This window comes from Schistocerca cancellata, chromosome 7, assembly GCF_023864275.1.
Source record: "Schistocerca cancellata isolate TAMUIC-IGC-003103 chromosome 7, iqSchCanc2.1, whole genome shotgun sequence".
Taxonomy (NCBI): domain Eukaryota; kingdom Metazoa; phylum Arthropoda; class Insecta; order Orthoptera; family Acrididae; genus Schistocerca; species Schistocerca cancellata.
Genome location: NC_064632.1, coordinates 494,894,159 through 494,904,833, shown reverse-complemented (window position 1 = coordinate 494,904,833; position 10,675 = coordinate 494,894,159).

The window sequence follows — 10,675 nt, the reverse complement described above, 5'->3', positions numbered from 1 at the left end:
TCATTATTCATTGCCTCATTACACATACAAGTATTCGTTGTTCCTCAATACTTCATCATAATAAACACGTAGCATAATCATATTTCTCAAATAGCATCATCTTACTGATCATAGACATATCTCAACATCATAGCATACATCATCGTCGTAATAACATCATCGTAACAGATCAGTCAAATCTCAAAATCGTCTAAGCTTTCCTCAATAATCTCAAAACCTTAAGAAAAATTGTCTCTGCTTGTATCAGTAGTGTCATCTACCTCAAATTTACTTCAAAAATCATGATCCCATACAAAATACATCTCTCAAAGCTCTCATAACAATGGTTCCGAAAATATATGGACAGTGACCAAAATGCAGACATAGTAGAATTTTATAAGTGTGAAGTAATCCAACTGTATAATTACCTAGACATATGTCAATGATGTAGTGCAAAACAAAATTTGTCTCTCTCTGTTAAATTATCAGATAGCGGTGTAGTTCTATGTTAGAGAAATATGGTACCGATTTGTAAAACTACATAAGCAAATACCATATTAGCTAGCGCACCTTCAGCTTGCCACACGCATAGTACACAAAGTAGGCGTACCCCCATGAGGGCTAATGTAATTATACCCTCAGATGTTATAGATTAAAACTGCGGAATTAGATGTATCGCCAAAAACATTCTCTGCATCATAGCAGGTCAAAAAAAATTTCTTAAAATTTTCAAAGTACTAAAATTAATCACTCAAATGGGCGTCTTGTAGCGCTAAACTATGCTTCTTACTGTAAGATAATTTATGTCATAGCTTAACAGTAAAAATGTGCCAACTGTCGTAGTTATCGTTGTTCATAAACAAAGTTCTCCAAAAATCAATGTACTTACCTGTGTCATATACAAAAGTGAATTGCCACGCGTATAGACGTTGTATTAATTACGTACATTGTGGTGACCTTGACAGTACTGTACTGTAACGAATGATTGTTTTACGAAAATAACTGGCTCACTGCAGCTATGTCACAAGAGTCATAACCAGAAAATGTTTTACTTTGCAAAAGAAGTAGAAAAACTGTCCAATCATGAAACAGATCCATCGCAAAAGCAATAAGGAAAACTGTGTCACTCATATGTAGTGTAGTAGTGTAATCGTGCAGCTGACAAACAAGTCAAATACTACATAATCTGTGACCTCTCAGAAATTACTTTAATTAAAGAATGTCTTTACAAGTAAACCAAAATGTTGCAGTAAAACCTCATTAGCAGTGTTTGTTCCAAGAATGTACACTTTATGGTCGTGACGTAATTGTGCGACCAACAAGAAAAAATGTACACACTATGAGACTGTGTCGTCTGTTCCCTATCAAAGTGAGCTCGTAACATTCCTGTCTCAATAAATTCGATGGGTTGTTGACTGCATAGTTGACTTCAAAACATCGCTCCATGCGAAATGAGAGAAAGCGTAATAGTAACTTCAGGTGAAAAGTTTAATGGCAAAGACTAAGTCAGACAGAAAATTGTTTCTCAATAATCGGTTTTACACAAGAAATGTGGTGTAATCCCTTTTTTTGTATTTTAATGACCAATTATGAGGAAAGCAGTAAGAAAAGTGACAAAGCCAAGCCTGTGGATGTATATCATTGCCAGAATTCTTGAGGGTTCTGAATTTACGGGTAGTGATGATGAGCTTATAGTGAATGTCATTGTGTCGCCGATTTGCAAATCTGTCATTCTTATATCGTGTTGGCGGTTCCATCTCAAAATTCGGTGAGCCCTGCCGACCCCATTAAAGATTTCCGAAATACCAAGTATTATTGCTTTTGTAAGCTTTCCGTATTTCTAAATACCTCTTCCCGTGCCGGAACGCGAGTATCCTCTGAAATATGTAATTCTTGTATTACGTGTGCCAACTGATTTTGTACTTCGCGCATTTTTCTTTTGTGTTGCGTGTTGATTTGTTTCTGAATTTATTTGAATTTCCTGACTTCCCCGCACTCACCTGCATCAGTAAAGGCCACCCGTTTTGCATCATTCAGATCATCATCCACCCCTGCAGACAAATCAGCTAGCTGATCCGAAAGTTCGACTACTCTTTCCGACAATGCGCTGAAGTCCTCTGTGTTCCTTTCTGAAACAAGCTTTAGAGCATCTACCTGTGTGTAAATCGTATCCACTGTGTCCCTTAAGCCTTCCTGATTTTGCACAAGTTACGCGACCGCATCAGTAGATGCAACTGAGTCAATTCTAGCCTGCAAGGTGTCGTGATTTTCGTGCAGTGATCTGCAGTTCTTTCATGTCGGCGGCATGATTCTGTAATCTGTCTTTATGTCGCGAAAAGATAGGCTGAAAATGTTCATAAAATTGTGTTTTTACATCTTCAGAGAGTTTTTGATATTTCGTTTCGATTTCGGGTGTCTCGACGATTAAATCTTCACGTGTTTGTTCAAGTGGTTGTTGAATTGTGTTAGATTTTTGAAGCTGTTGCAGTGTTTGTTTCTGATGATTTTCCATTTGCTGCATTAGCTGTTGCTATATTTGTGTCACATTTTGAAATAATTGTATAATTTTTTTATTAATAGCAGTAACAATAAATTAGTGTGTAAAACATGTTCCGTTGTGTCTTTCCTCAGTGCATTTGCAACGGCAACATTCATATTTTGAGAAGCAGTGAATGAATCTTGACTTAATTGAGAAAAGGGTGATGACGCAAAACCTGGATGTACGGTATTTGCAAGGTTTAGTTATATTATTCCGCATTTCTGAGGCGAGAGTTACTGATCGTTCGATCGGCAATAGTGCGAAGTTCAGTGATTGTTTCCATATCCACACCGTCATTTATTGCCTGGTCCATGTCCCTATGCAGAATTACCAAATTTCTGTCTTGAACATTTACCAATTCGTTACAAGGTGGTACTAACAAGCTATACTCGTCGTCACTGTCATTTCTCAACTTTTCTTTCAGCCTAGTATAACATTTTTTACATGCCATGATCGTTATAATACTTCATACGATTACACAGAAAAACACAATTTGAAAAGCAAAAAATAAGAAGCCACACAAAAACATTCTATATAAGGACCACTACAAATTGACCTAGAATAATCGATACAGATATAAAAGAGTCGAAAATAGGCGTTACACTATTATCTTTCCCTATCTCCTTGTCAGTCTTTTCCATACATTCGTTTTGTCTCCGATTCTGACCAGAAACTCCTCATTTCTTACCTTTATCAGTCCACCTATTTTTCAACATTCGTCTGTTGCACCATAGCTCAAATGCTTCGATTCTCTCCTGTTCAAGTTTACCCACAGTCCGTGTTCCACTACCGTACAATGCTGTGCTGCAAACGTATATTCACAGATATTTCTTCGTCAAATCAAGGTCCATGTTTGATACTTCCAGACTTAAGTTGACCAGGAATGCCCTTTCTCCCATTGTTAGTCAGCGTTTGACGTCCTTCTTGCTCCGTCCGTCGTTGGTTATTTTCCTGCCTAGGTAGCACATTTCTTTAACTTCATCTATTTTGTGACCATCAAACCTGATGTTAAGTTTCTCGCTGTCCTCATTTGTGCTGCTTCTCATTTCTTTCTTGCTTCTTCGATTTTCTCTCAATCCATTTTCTGTACATAATAGGCTGTTCATACCACTGAGCAAATTATTCTTCGATTTCAGTCAGGATAGCAATGTCTTCAGCGAAATGTATCATTTATATATTTTCACAATGAATTTGAATTCCACTCCTAAACCTTTCTTTTATTTCCATCACTGCTTGTTCGATGTACAGATTCAACAGTAGGGGCGAAAGACTACATCCCTGTCTTACACCCTTGTTAACCTGACCACTTCGTTCTTGGTCGTCCACTCTTATTATTTCCTCTTGGCTCTTGAACATATTGTATATTATTGTATGTTACCTGTCTCTGCATATAGCTTACCCCTATTTTTCTCAGAGTTTCGAATATCTTGCACCAGTTTTGACAATCGAACGCTTTTTCCAGGTCGACAAATCGAATGAACTGTCTTGATTTTTCCTTAGTCTTGCTTCCGTTATCAATTGCAACGCCAGGATTGTCTCTCTGATGCCGTTACCTTTCATAAACCCAAACTGATCGTCATCAAACACAGCCTCAATTTCTTTTCCATTCTTCGGTACATTATTCTTGTAAGTAACTTTGATGTATGAATTGTTATGCTGATTGTGCGATAATTCTCGCACTTGCCATCTCTTGCAGTCTTTGGAATTGTATGGATGATATTTTTCTGAAAGTGAGACTCATACATTCTACTTACCAAAGTGAACAGTCATTTGGCCGCTCCTTCCCGCCAATTATTTCGGAAATTATGAACGAGTACTGGATCCTCTATCTCTTCTAAATCGACTAATGTTTCTTCTTCTATCATATCAGAGAAATCTTCCCCCTCATTAACGTCTTCATCGTACTCTTTTCACCTGTCCGCTCTCTCCTCTGCATTTCACAATGCAATTCCCGTTGAGTCTTAATGTTACCACCCTCGCTTTTAATTTCACCGAATGTTGTTTTAACTTTTCTAAATGCTGAGTCAGCCCTTCCAACAATAATTTCTTTTTTGGTTTCTGCACATTCTTCATGCAGCCATTTCATCTTAGCTTCCCTGAATTTCCTATTTATTTCAATCCTCAGCGAATTGCATTTCCATATTTATGAATTTCCCTGAACATTTTTGTACTTCCTTCTTTCTACGATCAGCTGAAGTATTTCTTCTGTTACGCATGGTTTCTTAACAGTTATTTTCTTTACGCTTATGTTTTTCTTTCCACGAACTGTGATTTCCCTTTTTAGAAATGTCCGATCCTCTTCAAATCTACTGCCTACTGAGGTATTCCTTACAGCTGTATCTATAGCCTTAGAGGATGTCAACTATATCTCGTTGTTCCTTAGTATTCCCGGATCCCACTTCTTTGCGGCTGTATTGATTGACATTTCTGGAACTTTCGACAACCTCTGGTGGCTGGGTTTCTGCGGAAGACTAAGAGATATAGACACTCCTTCAGGTTTGTATAATAGTCTGGTAGACTACTGCAAGCACAGAATAGTTGAACGGAAGCCTACAATAAAACTAAACAATATCTCGGTTAAGAACATGGAAGCAACTAGATATCTAGGAATACATCTGGAAGATAAATTAAACTTCAGTGAACACACACGGCTAATGACTGACAAAGCGATGACAGTAATGCATACATTAGCTAGACATAACACGGCCCCATTAAGATTTCCACTACAAACTATGCAGCTATCACATGGCAGTATTTGAGTCAACAGTTTGTTTTGCTGCGAGCACCTTGGCAAACCCCTCATAGTGATCACCCACAAAAACATTGTAAGACGTGGACGAACCGAGCGTGCTCAGTAGAATATGTGGGCCTTTTATACCATATCCATAGAGGCACTGTATGTGGTCATGAGTGAAGGCTCCGTTGTTATCACTATTCGTCACCGACCAGCGACATACTCGTTAAAGAAAAGTAGGCCATACAAGACGTTAACTGGACGCAACATAATAGACCGAATACAGCTTAACATATAGTGGACTGAGAAATGACAGGAAGAATGTGACCAGAAAGACAAGGGACGCCGTCTCCACTCGTTTTTCCCTAATACACGAGAACGCATTAGACTGAAATACATTGACTCCAAAAAAGGAACGATCCATTACCAGACAGGGTGCGGTCCATATGCTGCCCATCTCCATCGTGGGGTCTATAGGACATTGTGAATGTGGTGAATATGGCACTGCTGAACATGTAGTTCTCCACTGCAACACAGAAACACACCTAAGACTGAATACAGAATTACGAGACCTAGGAAACACACTAAGAGATCAGAACAAATGGCACATCGCGAACAGACTAGCAGATGACGTTTCTCAAACGCTTCGTGCAGCTTAAAGACAAAACCAACCATACTTAAGAACATTACAAAATACAACAAAAGGACGACAACAAAACATGTGGCACAAAACAGACACAGACACTTACAATAAACAGAATGAAACAACAGTTACAGAAAGTGAATGTGACATTCAGACATTAATGTAATAATCCATACAAGGCAAAAGACGAATTTGATACAACAGAACCTAGCAATAGAACAAATAAAACAGTACAACAACTGTGTAATTAACATTAGATTAGGAGTAAGTCATAACAAAATTAATGAAAACAATTATGTATAGAAAAAGATATCAGTTGTAAAACCAAATACTTGTAAGGCTGTTTCAATGACGACAGCCTGGAAGTTTTCTTGAACCTTCAACAGTGACACAGTTACGACAATGTTTCTCTTTCACTAACTTCCCTCACAACTTTCTTTACTCTTTGTATTCTATTAAATTATTACTTATTTGTCTTTTCCAAACGTTGTATTTTACTTTATAACCCCTATTTAAATTAAATAAGGGTTAAAAAGAAATTCCGATTGGTAACACACTGTCACAGTAGTAATTGTATTAGTAGAATTGTATCTGTAATAAAGCGTTCCACAAACAGTTAATAGATTGTGGGCTAATTGTAGTGTTGTGGCTTGAAGAGGTAGTTGCCACTGCACTTCAAGTCTCATTTTCTTAATTAAATTTCTTTTGTGTTAGTCAAACTGATATCAGGTATCTTTCGTACTGCGTGTAATCTCTACCATAAATGATGTTTTTTAGAAAAAGATCTTACATAAAAGCAACAAACACAAAGACCGCATAATATCTCATTTCAAGATTGCTGATCAACATGTCGAGCACATGACAGCAGATAAGCAGTTGCGGATGATGCCAAGTCATGAATTGAAATGTGATAAGAATGTAACCTCACTGATACGGAGTGTGAATGGAAAGTTTAATTTTATTGGAAGGTTTCTGAGAAAATACAATACATTTCTAAAGAATACCGCACACGAGAAACTACCAAGACCATTGCTAGTGGCAACAAACAGTCAAGTAGTGTTAGAATCATTACAGGTAGATGTAGCTCGTACAAAATTACGCCAGAAATTCCTAGGTAACCGAAACGGGGAACCCTTGAAGAAAAAAAATGGTTCAAATGGCTCTGAGCACTATGGGACTTAACATCGATGGTCATCAGTCCCATAGAACTTAGAACTACTTAAACCTAACTAACCTAAGGACATCACACACATCCATGTCCAAAGCAGGATTCGAACCTGCGACCGTAGCAGTCGCGCGGCTCCGGACTGAGCGCCTAGAACCGCTAGACCACCGCGGCCGGCCCTTGAAGGAAGACGACGCGGATCTCGCGAGAGATTAGGGGGGGTAGCGTCGTTTTCCTCCGGCTCAATATGAAAATAACATAGGAAAGAAAGTCGATAATGACGATACGATGCACCAGAAAACAGAATGTAGCAGTGCTTAAGAAATTCTATGTAACACATAAGATATAATTCTATTGTGGCACGAAAGAGCAGATAGGCTTCCCCTATCCAATCGTACCACACTTAGCACGTACACCTTGCCAGTTGGTTAAGCAGGAGAACCTGAAAGCTTTTGGTTTCAAGTGGCTCAAATGGCTCTGAGCACTATGGGACTTAACATCTGAGGTCATCAGTCCCCTACAACTTAGAACTACTTAAACCTAAATAACCTAAGGACATCACACACACCCATGCCCGAGGCAGGATTCGAACCTGCGACAGTAGCAGTCGCGCGGTTCCAGACTGTAGCGCCTAGAGCCGCTCGGCCACCATGGCCGGCGCTTTTGGTTTGTTTTCAATCCATTGATAAGAACGTCTGTTCCCAAAGACAGCCCCAAGTAAGCTACACGGCGAGCATCTGCTATGGACGTCGTACAGAGATTGGTAGCTAATTACCTATTTCACTGTCGTTCTTAACTGCAGCAGCAGTCAGTTATGTTAGACACGCGGGAAAGCTGTCATCTTTTGTGATGGAAGCGTCCCGTATCCTCCACTAAGCTTCGAGGCAGAGCGAAGTCTTCAACAATGAGAGTTGACGGGAGACGAGGTGTATCGTTGCCTGGCGACAGTCTGAGGCAAATACTGAACGGATCGTGAGCTTACTGACGAATCCTGTTTGCGTTGCCGGTGAAGGCTCTTGTTATCAGTCGAGGTAAGCACTGAATGTCTTTCGTTTGATTGTCTGGATATGCCGTCGGTAATTTTTGATACTCTGATTTACGAAATAGTGCTGAACAGTTACAGCCTGCGCCGAGATACGTGGCATACGATTGTAGTTTTCCGAGATACAGCTTCATTTCGCATATTTGTAGTTCTAGGGCCAGGTGTAAGTTATTAATGTTGAAACTGGAGCGAAACATACGTTACATGTAAAACCACGTGTAATTCTAATATCTTGTGACCCTCCACTAAAGTGTGGGATAGTTTCCGGATCTCGCTGGAGTCTATCAGCGATCTGAAAAGTACATTTTTAATTTAGGTCTGTTATTATGTATATCCTCACAGGTTACTGCTAACTCATTATCGGTAATTTATGAATTTAACAGCTTGTTGTCAGATATACTGCGTGCTTCATTACACCGAAAAAAATCTGATTTATGCAAATGTAGTTATGTTGGGGAATTCAATTTAGCTGTTCATAATCAGTACAGCAGTTTTCCCATTCAGGTGCGATAACGTTAACCTTATCGATCATTTTCAGTTGGTTATCATTCCATTACCACTCACTCCTATTAAACTTTTTTGTCTCTATGCGACGATCTGATTGTACAGCTGTGTTGTGATGATCTTTGGTGAGCCATCAACTGAAATCAAAATTTAGTTTTTAACTTTAACTATGATTATTTTCAGAGCACTAACTGTCTCCTCGGAGTCCTAAATCAATCTGAAGAGACGATGCTAGTGTGGCTTATAGAACTCCTTTGTACTTTTGTTTGCCACCATATGCCTGACAGCTACAACATGTTGCTTTTATACTGACCTGTACATATTGTCCACTTCATTCTTCACTTCACGATTGACAAATGCGCAATAGATATGCAGGGACAGAACAAACAGGCACACATACTCACACACAGGCTCTCTCTCTCTCTCTCTCTCTCTCTCTCTCTCTCTCTCTCTCTCTCACACACACACACACACGCACACATACACACACACACACACACACACAGTCACACATATGTGCATGAAAACAAACCCTCGCATTATAAGGAGTATGCTGACATGAAGACAGACCCACGTGATACATCCTGTTCTCGTGGTTATTTTCCGTACGGCCATTGCATTTTAAAGGTATTTATTCAGTAGCATTTCATTCTTTCAATAACTGCTAATATTTGTAATAATACTGTTTAACCGACTCTGAAATTACTCTTACGTATCAGTGATTGGCATGCCTGGGCATATTTTGTGGCTTTATGGTTACTCCAAAGTGTTGTGTTATATCAGCTGATTGTGTAGAGGAGACAGGAGAATCCGGCTTTGGTAACAGTTAGGGCAGTTACGTTTACCACTCCAGTGGGTAACACGTGACACAGACTGTTGTGTGTCACAGATGTGGGCGCGTCTCAGGAATCGTTTGTTCTCCTGTGAACAAACCTGTTGCCTGTGGGCGTTCTGTAGGCGAAGGCGTCGAGACGAGGCCGCTGATGAAGAACTGATGTGTGTCCAGGAAGTGAGCGACGGCGAATCGGAGGTAAGTAGGCCTTGCTACCAGACCAGAATGTCTTATCATTACTGTATAAGGGCACGTACGTAGTAGTCACCGACAGACATTATTCATTGCATCAGGCTGACGCTTTCTGTACGTTACAGGAACTTACATAATGGTCGAAGTGAAATGCACTAATTCTAGCCTTCCTTTTACACTCCTTCACAGCTAATGGGATGAGTTTGGCTAAAATACCGACTGTCTGTTATTGAATAACATCAGCGAAAGTCTAAAAACTGCTTTCATTTTTACTACTTCTGTTTTGTATTCGCCGATTCTTATAATTGCAGTTTTTTTGTACACGACGTAGATAGGCTTCCACTCACAGTTTTCTTATACTTGATAACTATTTGAAATTTCAAATACTGTATAGTAAGCAGAACAATTAAAGCCTTTTTAGAAATCTGCAATGTGGTTTGTCATCAGTCTATTTTCTGAGATTAGTCGTAGAGACAGTATTGCGTATCGTGTTCCTAGTTAACCTCTCCAGTTCGACTTCTATCAGTAGACAGTATTTTTGTAACCAGGTGGAACTATGAAATTCAGAAGTGGAACTACGAAACTTTTAATTTTAGAAAATATTTAATTTACGAGGTGTATGCCTCAGTACATAGTAAATGACTGAGACGAAGCAAAAGTTTGTTGTGCAAAATTGTGGATTCATTTCGTACCTGATGTGGAAATTGCGATAGATTGACTGTAATTACTAAGCTGCTAAGCTTCTCAACTGTTTATTCGCAAATATGCTGTGTCACTGATGCTGTTTCAGTTCCGAAATGGTATTCAAGTAGTTGTTACATCTTTTAGAACAAAAATTTTACAACCGAACGATAAAGAAAACAAAAAATGAGTAACGATAACAGAAATCTTTGCAAACATTTAGTAGCTACTTTCAAAGAAAACACCATACCTTTGGTGACACATTGTGACGTGCCTTTGATAAGTGTATCAGAGAGTTCCTGGTTTCTAGAAACATGTGTTCTGTAACCCACATGATTGTTTAATAGCCATTTGCCTTCACATA